Below are 23,655 nucleotides of genomic sequence, written 5' to 3' on the forward strand. Positions count from 1 at the left end.
GAACCGGAGAAAGTCATCAGCAGGTCTAACCTTGTCATTATCACGCGTGTATGAACCAGTCTGGATCTTCAGCATGAAAAGCACCAAGTATCTCACGAACAGCAAACAAGAGAGCTCTTGGTCCAATGCATCGATCTACGTTCTGATCAGACGGTTAGGAAGGCAGTAGACCAAAGTGATCCAAGAATGATGGCGATTACGTCCCGAGACCGAGTTGCAGCTGAGGGCCACTACCACCGGTCTTGCTATCGTAGGTATACCAAACAGACTAGCTCCAAGACTAACTCTGAAACTAGTGGTGATCTGGTGGCATTCCGCCCAGACCCAGACGAGGAGTATGCTAAGACTGAAGTACATTGTTACAGTGGACTGTTCAGGTTCATTAGGGATGTTATATTTGAGAAGCCTCAAGTGATAAGAATGACTGAGTTATGCAAATACCTGCTTGATTTGTTCGTAGAATCTGGTGCAGGCCTAGGTGAGGTGAAAGCGTCCACTAAAAAGCATAGGAAAAAAAACATCCACAGAAAGATCAAGGGGGAGTTTGGGGAGAGTATACATGTGATACCAGATGAGCAGGGCAAATTGCTGGTCTATCCTGACAACCTTTCCATGTCCCAGCTGGTGCAAGAAAACCAGAGGCTTAAAGAGGAACTCCTAGCTACCAAGCAGAACACCTAAATCAGAGCACATTTTCACATGATATTTGACATTTGTGGGTGAAAGATTTTATATGAACACCAACAAATTGGCATCTTCCATTTTTGCGTATTTTGGGCTAAAAATGGCCGTTTTCAAAGATGTGTCAAATTCTGTTATGTACCATGGCTCAGATATAAATAAATTCAACACTTTTAGGCATAAAATGGACTTGGACACTTATTAACTTCCATTTGAGTCCATTTTGGCTGATAAATTCCCATTGGTAGGGTAACGGTGGTGTTTTTTGGACGGATGGCCCGATTTTAAGCAGGGGTCAAATTTCATGACCTTTTGACCTCTGGTGACCTACTTAATTAGCATATTGGCAAATAATATATATATAGATGTGTAGAACATAAAATTTGCAACATTTTGAGTGGTCATTTGTAGAAATCGGGCCATTAGTTAAATATATATCACAATTTATATTTCCTCTACCCCATAATTTTGGGTCCAAGTCGGGCCCGGTCCTCCCATATTTAAGAGGCGATTACTAGCACTAAGCTACCGTTCCAAGCTTGGCTTCAAAATTTTTTTTCATCTATGGGTATATGCCTTTCAGGAAAACACAGTGAGAATTTGCCACCCCAGGTGGTACCAATATCTGTTCTGGCTCATGGACTATGTGTTTTGCATCAAAGGAACTTGAGGCAATATTTATCTGCTGGGTTGAGAGTGAGGAAAATTCATAGGATTTTGAAATTTAAACATAGTCATTGGTTAAAGAAGTATATTGATTTTAATACAAAAAAGGAGAACAGAAGCAAAATCAGATTTTGAGAAGGACTTTTATAAAATAATGAATAATGCTGTATTTGGAAAGACTATGGAAAATGTTAGGAATCGACAAAACATAAGACTTGCTACATCTTAAACAGGCTTCAAAGTTAATTAATGGACCAAGTTTTGAGCGAGCGGAGGTGTTTTCCGAGAACTTTTGTGCTATTCATTTGAAAAAAGAGAGTATTGAAATGGATAAACCTATTTATATAGGAACATCAATTCTTGACTTGTCAAAGTCATTAATGTATGACTATTACTATAATAATTTAAAATCAAAGTACAAGAATAATGTGTCATTGTTGTATATGGATACAGATAGTTTTATATTAGAAATTAAGACACGTGATATATATGAGGATATGATTGATAATTAATATTGATATTGTTACGAATTCTGGCCCGCCTGGCGTGCGAGCGATTGCGTAACTCCAATCGCAACTGCGTCGCCCACCGGACGGACAATTCAGTAGTGACCCTCCTGGAACTACTGCCAGGAGCCAGTCACGGGTGGGGGTTTAACCTCACCACGATAGTGCCAATTGCCCACCCGCGCAGGATAGGGTTGCTCGCCAAATTCGACCTACCTAAGTACCTGCACGAGTAGTCGACCGGGCGATCGTACCTCGCCGCAGGACGGCCTAGGACACGAACCGCTTAAGCGGTCCATTCCGTGCTACAGTGATAACCGAGCGGTGTTATCGCCGACCTCGACGGATGTGATTCTCTTCTTTACTCGGGTGTTCAAACTCCACTACTAATTTATTCCACGATTCAAGATGGCACTTTCAAAAGGGAAAAAGACGACGAATGGGATACATTTCACGCAAGGACATTTATTTACAACAACACGTATACAGTCATGCAATATACAGACAGATATAAGCAAAAGCAATACCACCGCCTACGATTATTATTTACAAGCACAGTCACTTACACAGTTTCTACTTGGCAGGACAGGGCACCACAGCATGCATATGAAAACAAAGAAAAACCCTCCCCATAGGCAGGGAGGTAGACGGGGTTCGTAAACCTTTATGGCACGGGACCTGGAGGACCAAACGGGTCCCGTGAGACCGAAGGGTCTTACCCACGCCCTCGTGGCGTGACGGTGGGCAGGTCGTGAAGTCGACTCCCCACGGCCTTGTGTATCTGCGCCTGACCTCGGGCCCCTGGCGTGGTCAGCGAGCTCTCTCTGGCGTTGCTGCTGGTGCTTTCACGACCCACGACCGAACAAGAAAAGACTGAAGGGCAGAAGGGGCTTCAGGACCAGAGAGAGAGAACGGATGATGGACCACAGGGCGAGAGCTCATGGATCAGAGAGAGAAAACGGATGATGGACCACAGGGCGAGAGCTCATGGACCAGAGAGAGAAAAGGATGATGGACCACAGGGCGAGAGCTCATGGACCAGAGAGAGAAAAGGATGATGGACCACAGGGCGAGAGCTCATGGACCAGGGAGAGAGCGAGCCTCGTGCGCGTCCGCCCTTTTATAATCCGAGGCTCCGCCCTTCGCCCCACCCCGCTTCTGGCTCCACCTCCCCTCGAGAAGGTTCCCGAAAAGGGGCGTTCCCTCACCCCGACCGCCTCACACTGTTCATCCACCAATCGGCGGCGAGCTGCCCTCCCTCTGCCTCCGTCACACTCCTCGGAGAAACAGGCGGGAAAAATCCGCATGCCCATCGGAACTTTTGGTTCTCTTTTTTGTTCGACGGTTTTCAACGGGGCTTGTTGCTTGCGTGGAGGTTTGTTCAAAATAACAATAGAAAAAGAAAAACGGCTATCTCAAAGAGTCGCAGCCCAGTGAACACGAAGAAATCCCTTTAAACAACGGTGGGGAACTATCTGCACATAAACTTAGCGTCATAACTGATCTAAGGACCCTTTATGGTATATTCGAATTTCCACAGCCGTAACAATATATATATGATACAAGTAATTATAAGTCAGGTGATGTGTTGTTTTCATCAAAGAATAAAAAGGTTATTGGTAAGTTTAAAGATTAATTGGGTGGGAAGGTCATGAGTGAGTTTATAGGATTGAGATCAAAGTCTTATGCTTTCACGTATATTGCTAATAATAACATTGAAAGGTGTGATAAGAAGCTAAAGGGAATTAAGAAAAATATAATCAAGGAAACAATAAACTTTAAACATTATTACAACTGTTCAACCTTAAGGAAGGAAGAGTACAAATAAATAAATACAATAAGAAGTTATAAACATCAATTATATACAGAAGAGATAAATAAGAAAGCATTAGGAGCTTTTGATGATAAAATATATATATTCTAGAGAATGGAATCAATTGTCTCCCTGATGATTATAAGTATAAATGTTAAGATATTGGGTTGGGAATTTTAACAGGCTACCGCCATCTTTTTACTGATTTATAAATGATAGAACCAAGCAATAACCAAACCAAAGAGTGGAGATGTAATCAGCCTTGGTATTTAAATGGCAAACATAAAGAATGTTGGAAAAATCAAATAAGTCTCATTGAAGAAATAACCGGGGTAAAAGTAGATAAAACAAATAAGCGGATAAATTTAATTACAAATAAGTTGGAGGATGTAAAGAAAAAATATATATATATATATATATATATATATATATATATATATATATATATATCCTTGAATGGACTGACAACTTTGATGGTTATCAATTTAACAATGGAAAAACAATTTACTACAATCTCAAAATGATATGTGGCTCAGGAGGTGGTCAAACAAGAGCATTATGAGAAGTTTATCATTTCATTTCTGCACAAAAAGACACTTAAACCAAGAATCAAGTTCCGAGTTATTCTTTGTAAATATACTCGATGGAAATGAATGTTATAAGAAAATTAAGTTATTCCCTTAAGTAGAACATGGAAAAATATTCGTTGGTGCGCTCTTTGAGTGGAATGAAAATATGAAAGGGAAGAAGCGCTTTAATCAGTAAGTCTCAATCTTTCATAGTCTCAATTTTACATTTGCTTAAATGGGAGGGAAGGGGATAGGTGGGGAGAAAATGAGTCTCAATTTTACATTTGCTTGTATGGGAGGGAAGGGGATAGGTGGGGAGAAAATGAGACTCCTATTTTGAGCTTTTGGGGCTTGGATCAGAAAGTTTTCCCCTTTTTCCCCATTCATTTGAATGGGTGTCCCAGAAACCCCATTTATCATATACTAGGGTGGGGGAGGGGGAGGCATAGCACAAGGACCAATTGATTCGATCCTTGTGAAGATCCAAATCAGGATCTGGATCTGAGAATTTTTCAAGTGATTCTTCACCATTGAGAAATGGGGCCAAAAACGATATGTAGCATGATACAGTATGTATCTCTAAAAGTTGTGACTTGTGACAAAACGAGGTGGAAGAGTTGATTAGGTGAAAAGAACAAGCCGATGCGATTTTGGTAAAGATCCGGATTCAGTTCCAACCTCTCAGTGGGATACAAAATTTAAACCATTCAGCCTGGCGGAGGAACGTATGTACTCGACTGAGTGCTGTTCTGTTTTGCCAAGTGTCACTCTATGAGTGATTTGTTCATTTGTTTGTTTGTTTGTCCACACAGAACTTTCGTCTTTTTCTCTGCAACCGCTTGTCAGATTGAGATGAATTTTTCACCATAGGAGGGACGACTCATGTAGAATGTTTCATTGATAATTATCACATCATCGGTCACGTGGTGTGGCAGCCATGTTGGAAAAATGGAAAAACTTTGAACCTCTGTTTCTCTGAAACTGCACCAAGGAAAAAAACTTGAAACTTGCCACACGGCAAGTACTCCTCATGGGGAGTAAGTGTGATTTTTTACGATGGCATCTTGGTGCTTTCATTATGACGTCATAATTGCATATTGTTACGGTTGTGGAAATTCACAGATCACCATTCAGGTTCCCCGAAGATCAGTTATGTCGATAAGTGTGTGTCCAGGTTAGATTTCCCCACCGATGTATAACGGGCTGTGAATCTCGAGGTAGTGTTATTCTTTTCTATCTTTATTTTAAACAAACATCTCCTCACCACCTTCTCCACAACCACCAACATCTCCTCACCACCTTCTCCACAACCACCAACATCTCACCAGCATCTCCACGGTGCCACCATCTTTTCACCAACAACAACATCCTCAACAAACAACATCTCCACAAACAAACATGATGGCATCCTCGACAGCGGCAAAGTGATTTCAAACACAGCCGCGTTGGGAGAGTGATTTCAAACGCGGCCGCACATGACTTGCAAAACGGATCAAAACGACGAAAGAGGCGGAGCCAGCCGGGGGTGAAAGTTCAAGGGTGAAAGGGGCAAGCGCCGCCTTCGGGTGGCGAAGCCGACAGCGGCTTCACCCCTCCGGGCTATAAAAAGGCCGCGTTCCGACGCCGAGAGCGTTGGAGGTGTTTTGGTCGGAGGAGTGGAGTTCGTTCGTCGTTGGAGCCAGCCAAGTCACCAAGTGGTTGGTCGTTGTTGGTCGGTGGAGGCAGTCGAGTTGGAGTCGGGAGAAGTCGCCAGCCGGAGAGAAGTCACCAGCCGGAGAGAAGTCGCCAGCGAGCTACATAACGGTCCGAGCGATGCTGAGGAGTGAGCGGGCTCTCATCAACTCGAAAAGAGCAAGGCCCGTTCGCTCATCTGAAGCGTCGTCGGCCAGGCCCAATCGACCAGGCCGCGCTGCTTGGCCCTGGACCAACCAAGCCGCCATTACAACAGCTGCCGCGTTGACAACAGAGATATACGGAGGGTCGCCGACCAAAAGACCCATCGAGTCGCCTCAAGGGTGACAAAGGTAACCTTCCCGGCCTCGCGGAGCTCCTTCGGTCATCCCAGCTCCTAGGAACATAAAAGGCTTACGAGCCCAGTTCTTTCTTACTTTCTGGGGTTTTTGCATGGAAGTCTGTGGCGCCTTGTCCGTAAGTAGAATTGTTGTAAGTGCATGTACATAATAAATAGATATCTGCTGTAGGCTTTTGCGCGTGTATTTATCCCCATCCCCCCATTTATTGCATTGCCTGTGTTCAAACAAATGTTCCCCATTGTTGAATGTCACCTGCTCGTTGCGTCCTTTCCTGCGATTGACTGCCATAATTGCGTTCGGAATAATTAGCTGGCTGATTAATAGCCGATAAAATGTACATCTGGTCCGACGGGGCTTGGCGATATAAAACCGCTCAGCAATAGCAAACGGAACGAGCTGCTTAAAGCGGCTCGTTTTCATGCAAGCACCAGGTCAGGTCAGGTATGGGAGCATGTGCCAGAACAGCGCGTCGCTGCGTCCACTTTCCGCCGGTACTCCAGGGGCCTCCGTCTGGCCATCCCCCAGGCAGATGCCAGGCCCATCCCCATCTCCTTGAGATGATGGTCAACCTGCTGCAACCATGAGGCACGTGGTCGGCCCACTGGCCTCCTCCACTCATGAGACTCCCTCGCTGAGAGAATCTGGTGAGCAGGATCAGCGTCAGGAAAACGAGCCACATGTCCATACAGCCGCAGCTGACGCTCACGGACTATGCAGGTAACAAATCTCATCCGAGTCTCTCTCAGCAACCGCTCGTTGGACACAAAATCCGACCAGCGATAGCCAAGGATTCTCCGAAGAGACCTGGTACCAAAGGAATTAAGTCTCCGTCTCAGATCCTTGGTCAAAGTCCAAGTCTCGCACCCATAGAGCAAGACTGGAAGTACCAAGGACCTGAAGACTCGGACTTTCGTCCTCCCGCACAGGTACCGGCAGCGCCACACCCCATGATCCAGTGAATCCATGACTCCCCAGGCCCGACCCAGACGTCTATTGACCTCCGGCTCACAACCTGCGGAGACATGAATATCACTGCCAAGGTAAGTGAATCTATCCACGACCTCAACATCCTCACCACAAACAGACACAGACAGGACAGCAGCATCCAAGATGTCACCGAAAGCCTGGATCTTTGTTTTGACCCAAGAAATCCGTAATCCCAACGGCTCCGACTCCTCATTCAGCACCTCGAGGGCCCCCAAGAGGATGTCTAAAGTCTCCGCAAAGATGACTGCATCATCTGCAAAATCAAGGTCCGAGATCTTGACATTGCCAAACGATGCACCGCAACTTGATCTCTCCGACATCCTCCCAAAAATCCAGTCCATACAAGTGCTGAAAAGTGTGGGGGCAAGTACACATCCCTGACGAACTCCAGTAACAACTGGAAATAAGTCAGAGGCGGTACCACCACACTTCACAGCACTCTCAGTACCAGAGTAGAGTTCAGACATCAGATCGATCAGTTTCGGTGGCACCCCACGAAGACCAAGAATCCTCCAGAGGACATCCCGATTCACTGAATCGAACGCTTTACAGAGATCAACATAGGCTGCAAGCAGCCCCTGCCGAAACTCTCGTCTGCGTTCGGTGAGGACACGAAGTGCAAGGATACGGTCAATCGTTGACCTCTTTGGTGTAAAGCCTGACTGCTCTGGACGCTGGTGCTCAAGCAGATGGTGGCGAACCCTATCAAGAATTATCCGAGCAAAGACCTTGCCCGGCACTGAGAGCAGCGTCACCCCTCGGTAGTTGTTGCAGTCTTGGCGATCACCCTTCCCTTTCCAGAGAGGGACAACAAGGCCCCTCTTCCAGTCAGTTGGGATGATGCCTGTGTTCCAGGCAGAGCACAAAACTGCATGCAACGACGCGTGTGCAGCATTTCCACCAGCCTTGAGAAGTTCGGCATGGATGCCACAGATCCCTGGAGCTTTGCCCCGTTTCAACTGGTTCACCGCAGCCCGTGTTTCCACAAGCGATGGTGGACCACAGTTGATTCGAGGGTCAGCAACAGGGATTGTAACACCCTTGACGTCCAACTCGACAGCTGGGGGATCAGCCTGGTACAACCGCTCAAAGTAACCGGCCCAGCGGGCCTTCACTTCAGACTCCTCTGTCAAGAGCCTACCACTCTCTGCTCGAACTGCAGTGCTCCGAGGGATGGGCTTGGATGAACGTAATGCGCGAATTCCCCTGTAAGCGGGACGAGAATCACCTGTCCACAGGTGATGCTCTACCCCCTCACAGATTCCTCGCACATAGGCCTCCTTGTCCACCCTCAGTGCACGTACAGTTTTACGCCTCAGCTCCCTGAACAGCTCAGCTCTGCCATTCATCCTGGCCCTGCGACTCTGGTCAATGGTATCCAGTGTCCCTTGAGAGACAAAATTCTTCTTTGCCCTGCGGTGAGCTCCAAGGCATCCACCGGCAACATCAAGGACGGTGGTCTTGAAGGTGCTCCACAACTCTTCAGGACCCCCAAAGCACCCAGACCCCCAAGTGTCCACTCAGCCTGTTCGCAAACTCCTCAGCTACTCTCTCATCCCTGAGCTTGGCAACATCCAGCCTAGGCTGGGATGGTACCATTCTCCAGGATTTAAGGTGCAGCTTTAGAGTTGCTACAACAAGCCTGTGGTCAGTATTGAGGAACTGAGCACTCCGGTAGACCCTGCAGTTCTGGATCATCCTCCAACGACCGTCAATGAGGACATGGTCAATCTCCTTTGCCACACCGCCAGCGTTGGAATACCAAGTCCAGCGATGAGCTTGCGGGCGCTGAAACCATGAACCAGCCACCCTAAGTCCATGACTTCTTGCAAAGTCAAGGAACTTAGTGCTATTCTGGTTCATAGTTCCTGACCCATGGGGACCAACACATACCTCATAACCATCCCTATCAGTTCCAGTCGATGCATTGAAATCCCCCAAGACTAGAAGTGTATCTCGTCTGGGGCACTGATCAACCACAGACTCGAGTGTGGCGTAGAATGTGTCCTTCACGGTAAGATCACTCGCCTCAGTCGGAGCATAAATAGAGACCAGGGAAATGACACCTAAGGAGTGACGAATCCTTAATCTCATAATGCGCTCGTTGACCGGTGTTACCTCAATTATCATTGGGGTCAGCTTATTGGACACAGCTACAGCAACTCCTTGGGTATGGTAACCATCAGAGCGACCAGACCAATAGTAGGTGTAACCACCCACCATTATCTCGCCGCAATCCGGTCTCCGAACCTCAGAGAGAGCTGCAATCCCGATGTCCAAACGCTTGAGCTCAGATGATAACAGAGACAGGTGATCATCCTCTCTTAGGGATAGGACATTCCAGGCACCCACCCGAAGGGACCGCCTCAGGTTAACCCAAGGAGACCGCCGTCTGGTGGACGACACCTCAGCACCACTCTGACACACTCTCCCGCAATCTGACCCAGGGATGTTACCCCGTGGTTTCCCTCCTATCAAAGATTGGGGGTCCCGAAGGCTTTGCCCCAATCCCATCATCCGGTGAGCTGCCCTGCGAAGGGAAGCTGCACAGGAGGTACTCCCACGGAGTGGGTTTTCAGATTTTTTTGCGTTTTTGCGTTTTGCGGAATGAAGCGTTTTACGGTGGCTGGAGTGCAAATCCTGCCACCAACCTCCTAATAAGAAGTAACCCTACTGCAGGAGGACGTCCGCAGACACAGTTGGGCACTAGATATGGATGGCCGTTGGCTCACAAGGAGCTCCTCCGCCCTTTGACAGGTTTTGTTTTTAATCCTGCTGGGTGTCCATATCCAAACACCCTCCTCACCAGAAAACCTGGTGGGGGAGACGGTTTAGTCGCCGACAACCCGACCATGGAACAGGTTAGTACAGGTTTACATGGTACCTGTAGCAGGTCACAGATCGAACCTGACCTGACAAAAAACCTGACCTGACGAACCTGACCTGGCAGGCACCATTGAGGTGTAAATCCCCGGCATTTCTGTCTGCGTGAATAATTAGGTACATCGACAATTCGGCGATCGACCCTGTAGTGCGGACAGAAGAATTGGCTGGTTTATGGTGTGGTTAACAACACCCGTAGCTGGGTTTCGGCATTCATCCGAAAGTTGCGACTCGATTGCTCGTTCGGTGGGCGCGCGCGGCCGCAATTGAGCTAAAGGCGGTCGCCCGTACGCCGGATGGGTGGAGAAACCACAACAATATGTTGAATGCTCCATCTGATAATTATGAAAAATTTTGAGGGTCATCTCGGGATAAAATGGCGCACAGAAAAAATTGATGACGTCATCGGTCATGCGATTTGGCAGCCATATTGTTTTTTTATTGAAAACCTTCAAATCTTTCTGAAGTGGCTGAACATATCGAGGTTAAACTTTACACATATGACCACCTGCCCATCAGGAACAAAAGGTTCACACATATGATATCATAGGTCACATTGTTTGGCAGCCATATTGGATTTACCCTAAAACCTATAATAAAATCTTCTTCTCCAGAACGACTAGACAGATCGAGAGGAAACCTCACAAAAATGTTCCCCAAGCCTTGGGTATACAAGTTTGTTAAGGAATAATTAATAGGTCACATGGTTTAGCAGCCATATTGGATTGAAGAAAAATATTAAATGTTTTCTCTGGAACTGCTTAATCAATCGATGTGAGAACACAATTATGATCGAGTATTGATGGGGAATACTTGTTTTAAATTTCAACCTGATCATTCCAATGGTCTGGTAGGCAGAATTATTTACTTGTTTTGATCTGGGTTATCTTTGATTTCTTTGTTTTTTTTAAATAAGGCTCACTTGGTTGTGCCTTTATGGGTTTGAGAGTAGATGAGTAGCAGCTGAAACCCGAATCCTATCCAGGTTCCTCCTGTTGACTTCATCTTTGCTTTTTGCTTGTTTCGGTTCCTTCTGATGACTCCAATGCAGGACTTTGGTGTTCCATTTGATTTGAATTGAATTTATTTTAATCCCATTCTAAATTCAATTGAACAATAATGTTAAAAAACGTCATGGGTCAAGGTCAGGTGTCCATTCAAAGCGGGGTTGCATCAAAGCGGGACGTCTTGGTACCCGGTCATCACTGCCAGCATTTATAAAGTGGCAGTTCGAGTTATGTCTCATTAATTATCTAACGCAGCAGTGCACAAAACTACATAAACGCCACACAAAACACGTACTGACGAGGGTCTGGAATCTCTGATTGTTTTTTTTCTTTTTTAATATGTGTATGTAATGATAGTTTAATTAGTGGATGTAATGATTGTGGTTTTTTTTAATTTTTTTTTTTTAGCATGCAAAGCTATTATTATGAAATATTCTCAAATCATGATAAAACATATTTAAAGTTTTTAATAATCCAAGTCAAGATGTTTTGAATAGTCTGATAAATCCAACAAAGTACTTATTGAAGTTTTTGAAAGGATTTGTTTGTAAAAATTAAAATATAAAAAAAGTCAAAAGGTAAATATCAGTATGCAGGTCTTGTTCCCCATGCCAAAGCTGAAATACTGATGCGGTATCCATGCTGAACAGCCAAGCACAGCCATTGCTTGAACTATGCCAGATATCTAATATCACCAGCAGTTTCTGCAAGCCTTCCACCAATGTCATTGATGATGCAGGACGTTGATTGGCCATAGACTTTCATTGTTTCAATGGTGAGAGACTTGAACATAATATACTGTAGGACTGACAAAGGCCAGCATATTTCTGGCACTTAATATTTTCCACATCGGTGGCCGCCTCCCTGGCCATAATAGCTGTGTTGTTGATGTGGGATTCGGCAAACGTGCCGACACAGGTGCAATCCTTAGTTAGATTTCTCCCGGTCTTATAGGGGACAATGCTCAAGCCATCAGGGCATATAATTTCACCATGGTCTAAATCATAGGGTTCCAAGACAGAAGGTGCACCTGCCCAGTGAAGGGCATGTTAGACTACATCATTCAGGACAGTGTGTCTTTTTGAACAACCGGTGCTAAAACAGTACGACAGACCATGATGCATCGTGTCCCCTACTCCTCAAAGGCTGCATTTTGTTTGCTGACTTTTGTAGCCTCGTTGGCTTTCTGACAATTTGCTACTTTACATTAAACTACTGTTTAACTTTCCAAACTTGACTTCTGCAGGTTTGTCAGCCAAAAATCATCCTGATCAGCAGCTAATCACTGCCATATTGGTAAACTATGCAGAGCCTCATGGGAAGTTGATTCTTTTTTCAATGTTTGGAAGTAGAAAGAGTGGCGGGGGGGGGGGCAACAGCAGGGTTGAAGGTCAAAAAAAAAGAGGGAGACTCAGACAAATAAAGAATTTAGGAAGGAATGAGGGGTAGGGGACAATGCACAGGGTGGACAAGATGGATACAGAAGCAAACTCTTAGGAAATAAAAAAAATGGAAACTTGGAAGTCGGTGGGCTTAGGGGTGAGGCTGGAGTTAACAGGGGTAGAAAAGATCATGGTTTTGAAGGGAAATGATCTAAAATGATGGTGAATAGCTGACTTAAAGACCTGCAGAATGACACTGAAGAAAAATGTGGAAGTTGATTGCAGGCTTTGTGGAATTATTTGGGATTACCTTCAGTTGGGTTTGTTTTGCAGGAAGAGAAGGGAAGTTGTTTCAGAGAAATTGACACATCACAGGATTCAGTGTACCATGGGCAAGAAGAAGGGTAGGATAATTGAAGATGAGATTGGATGAATCTATGCATAAAAGAGAGCAGGTTTCTGTGGAAGAATTCCCAAGCTGAGTAAATATCAGGGGCGGTGGATAGAGAAGACCAATCCTGAACTTAGATGGTTGCTTGCAGTCCCTGCCAATCTGTCTGAGTGAACTGCCAGACTCGCCAGCATTGAGGCAGCGTTCTGAGAATAGCCAGAGATGTTGACTTTCACAAGCATATGATCAGATGAACCAAATGGAGTAGAGGAATAGCAAGAGACATTTGTGGGAAAGTTCGTCATCACCAAGTCCAGAAGGGAAAATTTGCTATTGGGAGAAATCCGGGTTGGAAAGCTCACATATTGAGTCAGTCCTATGGAGTCACAGCACTCCTTTGCTGAAACGCCATGGTTGGTGAGAGAGGCAACAACATCCAGCCGATTCGCATGGTGGCAAATGAAAGCACCACAAATGAGGAATTGGTATGAATGGTTAAAAGTTGATCCAAGTTGTCTGAGAGAGATGTAGATTGAGTCATCATTGTTTGAAGGACAGGACAACAAACAGACAAGCAAGAGGTGGGAGCAGAGGTTGTTCGCAAAAACATTACTATATATGCATTTTCATATTTCATTCCAAGTATCAAGGCTCATGGAAGAGCAAAAGAACAGGGGGCAATGATTGAAGAGACCATGAGGTGGCAGAAGGCAGGAGTCCAAATCCTGTAGGTAAGAATTCACAATGTACTCAGGAAAACAGTTCCACAGTTGAGAAAAGAGGGTGCAAGAAAGAATGGAGGTGAGCAGGAGAGGGTAACACAGAAAGGGTTTCTGACAGAATGCATGCAACCTGGTTGATTGAGTATGGTGCTGGAAGGAGAGATGAATGTCAGGAGGAGCAAGACCAGAACATAGAGAGACTAAAATAATAAAATAAAAATAATAATGCAAGACCAACAACCTGCCTACAACAAAGAAGAAGCAGACCTTGAAACTCAATTTCCAAATGCAAATTTACAATAACACAGAGGGCCTTAGATTCCAGGGCCTCAAGGGACATAATATGGGAAGGGGCAACACCAGCACAAGGTGGAGAGCCATTTTCGATCACATTCCAGATGAAGGATTTGTACACCATTATAAGCTGAGGACTGCAGAAGAATGACTTGGCGCTGCAGATAATTCCAAGGCAGTAGCCTACTTTGAAAGCCATGATCAGCTCAAGACAGGTTAGCGATGAGGTAAACATAGTATACCTCTCCCAGAGACTGACCACATTTTTATAAATAAATTGTTGGTATTTGTAAGCTGGTCATTTTGGAGGGTCAAAGCAAAAATATGTTTGTCTTACAATAAAGACAAACTCGTCCAACACATAGAACATGTCTTTCAATCCTGACAAATCTCACACTCTCATGATGTCTCTCCGAAAGGGCCATCTGGAACCCCCCCCCCGCCCCCCTCCCAACCAATCTACTTTCTCAACAATCCTCTTGAAGAAGTCTTTTCATTCAAACTTTTGGGCCTCACTATCTGGCATGATTTTTCTTGGGAAAGCCACATCTCCAAGTTGGCCTCCAAAGCCAGTCGCCAATTGGGCATCCTCTGTCGTGCAAAGTCTTTCCTTGGCACACCTGAGCTCCTGACCACATACAAAGCTTTCATCCGCAGCCTGATGGAGTACTGCTCTCCCATCTGGGCTGGTGCTCCTGCCTCTCACCTTTCTCAGCTTCAGTCTGTTGAAACCAAGGCATTTTTCTCGGTACCTCGCGTGATGAGGTTGAGTCTTTGGGGCTCTCACTCTCTCACCAGAGGCAGGTCAGTTGTCATTGTCTTCCACCGTCTCCTCTCCGGCCTTGCCCAAAATGCTCTGTCTGCTATCTGTCCCACCCATATTTCCACAGGGTGCTCAAGGTCCACCAGCAACCCCCTTCTTTTTAAACTACCAAAATCATGAATCACTGCTCACCTCCATTCTTTCATTCCTCTTTTTTCCTGTCTTTGGAACAAACTCCCACGCACTCTTCAATTCCACTCTTCCCTCCAGGTCTTCAAAAAAGCTTTTCACCACCATCTCTTATCTTCCACCATCCAAAGCCATGATTTTTTTCTTCCCCCGTTAATCCAACCCAAACCAACTTCCTTCATATATCCCTGCTTTCCTTCCTGAAAATCCCTGTCATGTCTACCTTGTTTACCCCGTGTACCCCACCCCATCCCTCTCCCTTCCACAGATCTCCTCATGTGTCTATTCCCCACTGTTTTGGGCATCACTCTCCCACCCCTCTTGCTCCTTCTCCCTTTGTTATACATATTGTGTGTTAGCTCTGATACGAGCCTTGACATTGCACATTTTTTTTAAAAAGAAAAAAAATGCTACTTCTCTTTTCTACAAAATGGCTGAGGGGGATACTACAGCCTGCCTGGCAAATGGATGGAGTACCATCCTGTACAGAATGGAGTCATCTGTATTGTGATATAATAAACTTTCCAGTGACAAAGACATGGTATTGATGTAGACCAAAAACAGGATAAGTCTCAGAACAACTTTTAGGGACAATTATGCAGCATGTGGTAGTAGTCCATCACAATCAACCAGCTGCTTAAAAGCACACAAGAAAACTAGTTAGTCTCGGATGGATATAGATACCATGAGCTGACAAGTTTAGAAATCAGGGGCCAGGACACGAAAATAAGCAAATGCACAGATATCCAGCGAGATAGCCATTTTTAGAAGCTTAAAGCATCCATCCATTGCAGATATTGCAGAAGCAGCATGTCCAACATGGAATGATTTGGGCAGAAATCAACTGATGGGAAGAGATGAGAGAGTTAGGAAAAAAACTGAGTCTTGAAATTATTCCATTCCATTGCTTTGCTCATGATCCATCCATCCACTGTGACCACACTCTGTGCAGAGCATTGGTGCTGCCGAAGCAGCCTCATTGGCTATTGGGCACAATCCTGGACAGGTCATCACTCCGACACAGGCTCATGATGAAGAGAAGGCTAACCTGTCTATATTTAAGAGGGTCCGTTTTGCCCTCATGTTTGGCACTGGAAGTTGATTTTTACTGAATTTTCTGGGAAAACGATTACCAAAGAAGTTTTGTTCTGACTGCATGGAAAACCAGGCTGAACGGTTTACGTTTTTTTATCGCACTGATAAGCCGGATCTGCATCCGGACCTTAACCAAAATCTAATCGGTTTATTATTGTCATCGACCCAACTCATCAACTAAGTTTTATGAGAACCTGTACACAACTTTTTGAGATATTGTGCTGTATATCAATTTTGGCCTGATCTCTCCATGGTGAAGAATCACGGAAAAAATTATGGTGTCAGGATCCGGATCTTCACCAAAATCTAATCAATTCATCCTTTTCACACACCTTAGTTGTACACCAAGTTTCGGCCGGATTTGTGTATAACTCTGAGATATCCTGCTCATAGACAAACAGGGGTGAAAACACATCTGATCGGTGATGGAGGTAATAATCAACAAAAATGTGTTTCTATACAAGTTGTATAGAATTTGCAATTAAATATACATGTCTTTTACAGAACATGCTGCGACTGCATTACAAAATTTCACTGCAGTTTCCTACATTTCAAGTCACCCTCATTAATAAGCAGAAACATTATTTTTCAGATAAGCATGTGTTTTAACCCACCTGGTATCAAGCTAATGCAGGCTATTGTACATTTACAGTTTGGTTTGTTCAATATCAGCCACCCCTTCTTTCACAGTTTTAGATAGTATTTACAGTTAGATTTAAATACAGTTTGGAAATTGAAGCAAAAATTGTTCAAACATTGGATGGACATGCACATTTCAGTGATGACGTTGCTGCAAAATCATGAAATATTTTAAAATCAAAGTTGGAACTCAAAAATATATGATAAGTTTACTTTGCACTTGTGTATATTTTTATTCCTACGATGAAATTATATTTCAATCTAGTTTTTCAAACAACCATGAACTGGCCTGAATATCTTTGGATGAAGAAGAGAAGAGCCCAAAGAACAAATTTAGACAAACTGTGCCAACAGTGATGAGTGCTACATACATACAACTTCCTGGATATGGGAAACATGGGAAAAATATATATAATATTTATATACCTAAACATATATTTGCATACATACACATATACATACATGCATATATATATATATATATATATATATATATATATATATATGTATATATATATATATATATACACATACATATACACATACATATACACATACACACGTATACATACATACATATATATATATATATATATATATATATATATTTATATATATATATATATATATATATATATATATATATATATATATATATATATATATAGAAAAAAATATATATATAAAATATATATATATATAGGTGAAAATATATTCCCTTGCCTTCTGCCTTCCTTCCCCTCGCTCCACCTTCCTTCCCCTCGTGCTGGCTTCCTTCCCCTCGCGCCGCCTTCCTTCCCCTCGCACCCCCTTCCTTGCCCTCGTGCCGCCTTCCTTGCTCTCGCGCCGCCTTCCTTCCCTTCGCACCGCTTTCCTTCCCCTCACACTGCGTTACCTTCCCCTCCCCTCACAACAACTTCCCTTCCCCTCATGCTGCTTTCCCTTCCCATCACACTGCCTTCCCCTCCCTCCACTACCTCTTATCTCCTCCCAAACCCTATCCCCTCTTCACACCCCATTGGCATGTCCGGGTGGTCTCTGCATGTTGTATTAATGTGCTGTTTTAACGTACACCATTTCATTCAACCATGTACTACCCATCCCCCTTTCTCCACACATCCCACTGCCAAAGCAAGTCGAGAACCCCTCCACCCCTTTCCCCTCAACTCTCCCTATCAAATGCAAGTCCAGACCCCCCTCCCCTCACGTTTACCTCCTCCCAAGCCCCCGACCCACTCCCCTCCATCCTCCTCGTACCCACCCCCCTCCCTCGGAGTGAATAGCAACCTTTGTTGAGGCATCGCTCTCCCCACCACCCCCTTCCTCACTCCCTCCAACCTCCCCCACCCCACTCACTCCCACCTCTCCTCCCCTCCCTCCTCCTCCTCTCTCTCCTTCCCTCTTTCTGCACTTAATATTCCTATCAAAGAAGAGGCAGGCTGTATTTACTAGTTTATAATAAAGTCACCGATGACATCTTAACTTGCTACAGTGAGTCGAATGGCCATGTCTATTTCAACCGATGTCATGGAATGATGCAATGAGCGGTCCATTTGATGGATATCAGGTTCACACGTTACATGTGAACACACCTGGGTGAGTCGATTTATTATTATAGTCGGAATGGGGATCAAACCCAGGCTAAGATAGCTCAAAGGGAAGTGAACTTAATAATCACCTCTTTGGGAGCAAAGGCGACCAGTCCTGAAGCAAGATGAGATTCTAATCCATAACAGGGATCCGTGCATTGTCGAACCTGCACCATCCAATCGGATTGAAAACCGAATCGATGTAAGGACAAGTGAACGACATGAAACCAATATTTTTGAGTCAGACATGTCCAATACATTTACCATGTAACAGTATATTCCCAACAACAATCGCATCAATCATGAAATTTGACCATAACCAAGTTAACAATAAAAACTTCAGAAACTCGTTGGAATTGTGATTCAATAGATGGTACACTTTAGTGACTATAACCATTTCATATGTTTGTTGAGCGAGAGGGGAAAAGCTAAAGTTTTTTTTTTGTTTTCTTTATTTATTTCTGCAGGATAGGATGACACAATAAAGAGGTGCACAGGAACCAAGCCAAACGAGTAATTTCATGTCAATAAGTAGTTGCGGTCACCAAAATGCCTCGAGGATAACGCACACAAATTGCACGGAATGTAGATGGAAGGTAATGGAATGTAAGGTTATCCATCCATCCATTAGGACCACACTCTGTGCACAGCGTTGGTGCTGCTTTAAGTAGTCTCCTTGGCTATTGGGTAGAATTCGGGACGGGTGGCTAGTCAGACACAGTATACCAGCATGCTGACACTCATTTTGCGGACCTCAGAAAGATGACAGGCACACTCAACCCCACGTGGAATTAACTCAAGAGCCGAGTATGGTTTGAACTCAGGATGCTAGGAACTCAAGCGCACCACCCTAACCATGAGGCCAACACCAGGCATGGATGGGGCATTATTTCCATTCAGAGATGTTCAGTGTCCCTTCGATAGCCATTTTCTTTAAAATGGAGAAAAAAGACGAAGATTTTATTAAAGATCGACTTAAATCTCTGCAAATGAGCTGGCCAGCAGCATGTTCCCATCTGAACTGAAACCCTAACTCATGATGCAGGGATCCCCCTCCTCCAGGTTCAACATTTCTCAGATGAGCACTCATGGGGCCATGCTGATATCATCAGTGACTATCTCACACCTGTCTGTACATACATACAAACATAAATATATACAAACCTACAAACATAAATATATATATATATATATATATATATATATATATATATATATATATATATACATACCTACAAACATAAATATATATATATATATATATATATATATATATATATATATATATATATATGTTTGTAGGTATGTCTTCTTCTTCTTTCAGCCAGCTCCCGTTAGGGGTCGCCACAGCGGATCAACCGTCTCCATTTCGCTCTATCCTCGACGTCTTCCATTGACACTCCAACCACCCGCATGTCCACCCTCACCGTATCCATGAACTTTCTTTGGCCTTCCTCTTCTCCTCCTACCTGGTGGCTCCATCTTCAACATCCTTCTCCCGATATACTCCACTTCCCTCCTGTGCACATGTCCAAACCATCTCAATCTCACCTCTCTCACTTTGTATCCAAATCGTCCTACCTGCGCTGTCCCTCTAATATACCCTGACACCATTTCTCCTCCCATCCACACCATGGTAGAACAGTTTGAAACCACCTCCAATGCTCCTCGCCTTACTCCCCATCCACTTGGTCTCTTGTACACACAGTATGTCCACCTTTCTTCTCTCCATCATATCAGCCAACTCTCGCCCTTTGCCAGTCATCGTCCCAACATTCAGAGTTCCAACTCTCACCTCCACACTTATACTCTTTCCCCTCTCCCACTGCCTCTGGACTCGCTTTCCCCGTCTCCTTCTCCTCCTTCACCCAGCAGTAGCACAATTTCCACTGGTACCCTGCTGACCACCGGTACCGGTGGCGGTCGTTGGTAACCCGGGCCTCGACCGATCCGGTATGGAAATTCGTTTTGTTGTCCGCATAATGATTTGGCATAGGTTTTTACGCCGGATGCCCTTCCTGACACAACCCTGGTCACCTCTTACGACACACAGGGATATGGTACACCTATTCTAACCGGGGCATACACCAGGCCCAGTACAACTGGTTCTCATTTCGCCGACCTCGGAAGGATGGCAGGCTGAGTCAACCCCCTGGTGTTTTCAACTTGGTTTATATATACATATATACATATATATACATATATATATATATATATACACATATATATATATATATACATATATATATATATATATATATATATATATATATATATATTAATTCAGTGTCCCAACGGGGCTTCAACTCAGGACCTTTTTGGTCCCAAGCCACTGCCCTAACCACTGCACCAACACCAGGCTTAACACCAGTTCAGATATGTTTGTAGGTATGTATAGATATATATTTATGTTTGTAAGTTTGTATATCTATATATATATATATATATATATATATTTATGTTTGTATGTATGCATATATCTGTCTATAATTCCAGCAATCTGTGTGTGTGTGTGTGTGTGTGTGTGTGTCTGTCTGCGACCGCCGTTTCTCGACGACCGCCGGTCCGATCTGATTGAAACTTGCCAGGAATATTGCCGGGGCCCCGCAGATGTGCCTTTTCGAGGTTTGATATGAATCGGACGAGCGGTTCCCAAGTTATGGCCATTTTACTGCTTTTTCAGTGTTGACAAGGTGTATATAAGGCAGCTGAAGGTGTCGTTCCACCTTCTCACCTTATCATGCCAATTTTTCCCCAAATTATTAATAACGGGACGATCACCGGTCCGATCGGATTGAAACTTGCCAGGAATATTGCCGGAGACCCGCGGATGTGCCTTTTCGAGGTTTTATATAAATCGGATGAGCGGTTCCCAAGTTATGGCCATTTATCTGTCGACCAATGACAAAACACGGTGCTATGACTTCACGAATGACGTCACAATTAATGTTTATTTATTTTTTATTATTATTATTTATTTTGCACGATTGACAGTCTGATCTGATTGAAACTTGCCAGGAATATTGCTGGGGACCCGCTGATGTGCCTTTTCAAGGTTTGATATTAATCGGACGAGCGGTTCCTAAGTTATGGCCATTTATCTGTCGACCAATGACAAGACACGGTGCTATGACATCACGAAGGACGTCACAAGTAATGTTTATTTATTTGTTTATTTTTGCACGATTGACGGTCCGATCTGATTGAAACTTGCCAGGGATATTGCTGGCGACCCGCGGATGTGCCTTTTCGAGGTTTGATATTAATCGGACGAGCAGTTCCCAAGTTACGGCCATTTATCTGTCGACCAATATCTGCGAGAGAGGGGATGGGAGAGGGGTGGATGAGAGAGGGGCGAGAGAGGAGGGGTGAGAGAGGAAGGGCGAGACTAGGGGGGATAGAGGGGGGCAAGAGAGGGAGGATAGAGGGGGCAAGAGAGGGGGGAAGAGAGAGGGCTGCACATACTGGCACTCACCTATGGGCACGCACCTACGGCCCCACCCCTACGGCCCCGTATTAGTATATATGTATATATGTTTGTAAGTATGTATATATATATATATATATATATATATATATATATATATGTGTTTGTATGTATGTATATATATATATATATATATATATATATATATATATATATATATATATATATATTTATGTGTTTGTAAGTATGTATATATATATATATATATATATATATATATATATATATATATATATATATATATATATATCTACATATATATATATATATATATATATATATACATACATACAAACACATATATATATATATACATATATACATACAAACACATATATATATATATATATATATATATATATATATATATATATATATATATATATATATATATATATATATATATATATATATATATATATATATATATATATATATATATATATATAGAAGTGTGCGTGCAACCTGCACTACGTGCCTTAAATTGATGTCATAAAGATAAATATATATGTATATATATATATATATATATATATATATATATATATAATTATTATTATTGCTATAACATAGAACGTTGATCGTAATAAGAGGCGAATACAGATAATGACAAGGTTGAACTGAACCACAATGAGTCTCGCACGTTCGAAAACGTGTCAATTGAACGTCCGGCTTCCTGGGACCTACGAACGAACGACCCGGGGACACAAAGTCCACCCACGCTCGACCCACCGCCTCGAATCGAGGTTCACTTCATCCAACTTGCGCCCGTTGGGGTGCAAACACACACACACACACACACACACACACACACACACACACACACACACACACACACACACACACACACACACACACACACACACACACACACACATTCCATGTTAATTGGTAACTTACCTCGAGTGCTTCCTCCTGTCTCCAACATCGCACTTCACTTCTTTTTTCCCCTCACACCTTTTTTCCGCACGAGAATGTCTCCGCCTTCGCACTCAGCACTTCCTCTCATTCCACGACATCGCGGCCCCGACTCGACCCGCGTTCACGTCTCGCCTTGTGTTTCCGGATTTCCTGAGATATCATTTTATTCCCCACTAAAACTGAGGGCTCGGTGTTGGGGATGCATCCGTAGCGTCCTGCGCCGTCCGAGGGCCTAACGTGAGGAATTTCACCCGATGTACGTCTACCTGTCCTCCTGCTGTCTCCGGACCCGTGGGAGCCGAACGTCCATTTCGGTTATTAAACCACACGGTGCGAGCCCCGAGGGCGACTCTTCACAATAACCGTGCCACACGTCACCATGGCAACCTCGGATTGAGGCTGTCAACCTCGTCCACGTGACCACGTGGGAATCGAACTCACGGAGGAGGAGCAGGAAAGTTGAAAGTCCGAACGATGCCATTTTCTATCCCAACAGCTGGAAAAAATGTGTGTGTGCCAATTTGTGTCGGCAAATGGATGCATGACGTAAACATGTAAACATCGTCGAGGCTCATGGAAGAGCGAGGTGATAGAGTAAAAAAGGTGACGTGCTGACGTTGGTGTGAGGTGTGGGGATACAGGGTTGGTGTGAGTAGGTGTGGGGTGCCAGGGTTGGTGTGAGGATACAGGGTTGGTGTGAGTAGGTGTGGGGATACAGGGTTGGTGTGAGTAGGTGTGAGGATACAGGGTTGGTGTGAGGATACAGGGTTGGTGTGAGTAGGTGTGAGGATACAGGGTTGGTGTGAGTAGGTGTGAGGATACAGGGTTGGTGTGAGTAGGTGTAAGGAGCCAGGGTTGGTGTGAGTAGGTGTAAGGATCCGGGGGTGGTGTGAGTAGGTGTGAGGATACAGGGTTGGTGTGAGTAGGTGTGAGGATACAGGGTTGGTGTGAGTAGGTGTAAGGATACAGGGTTGGTGTGAGTAGGTGTAAGGATACGGGGTTGGTGTGAGTAGGTGTGAGGATACAGGGTTGGTGTGA

General features: G+C 44.2%; 1 protein-coding gene across 5 annotated transcripts in view; it reads right to left on the minus strand.

The window, feature by feature from the left end:
- Positions 1 to 23,080, minus strand: part of LOC147031275 (rho guanine nucleotide exchange factor 11-like) — a 149,361-nt gene extending 126,281 nt beyond the window's left edge. For 3 of the 5 annotated variants that reach the window (XM_085860954.1, XM_085860928.1, XM_085860944.1), the window contains exon 1: positions 22,597 to 23,079. The gene's annotated coding sequence lies outside the window, so the exon portion shown is untranslated. Of the gene's footprint in view, positions 1 to 18,298; positions 18,377 to 22,596 lie in introns of all 5 variants that reach the window. The other 2 variants (XM_085860935.1, XM_085860963.1) reach the window with 2 other exon arrangements.
- Positions 23,081 to 23,655: the final 575 nt, after the last annotated feature.

Source organism: Eptatretus burgeri, chromosome 2 (genome assembly GCF_056783735.1).
Source record: "Eptatretus burgeri isolate ZD-2024b chromosome 2, Ebu_testis_v1, whole genome shotgun sequence".
Taxonomy (NCBI): Eukaryota; Metazoa; Chordata; class Myxini; order Myxiniformes; family Myxinidae; genus Eptatretus; species Eptatretus burgeri.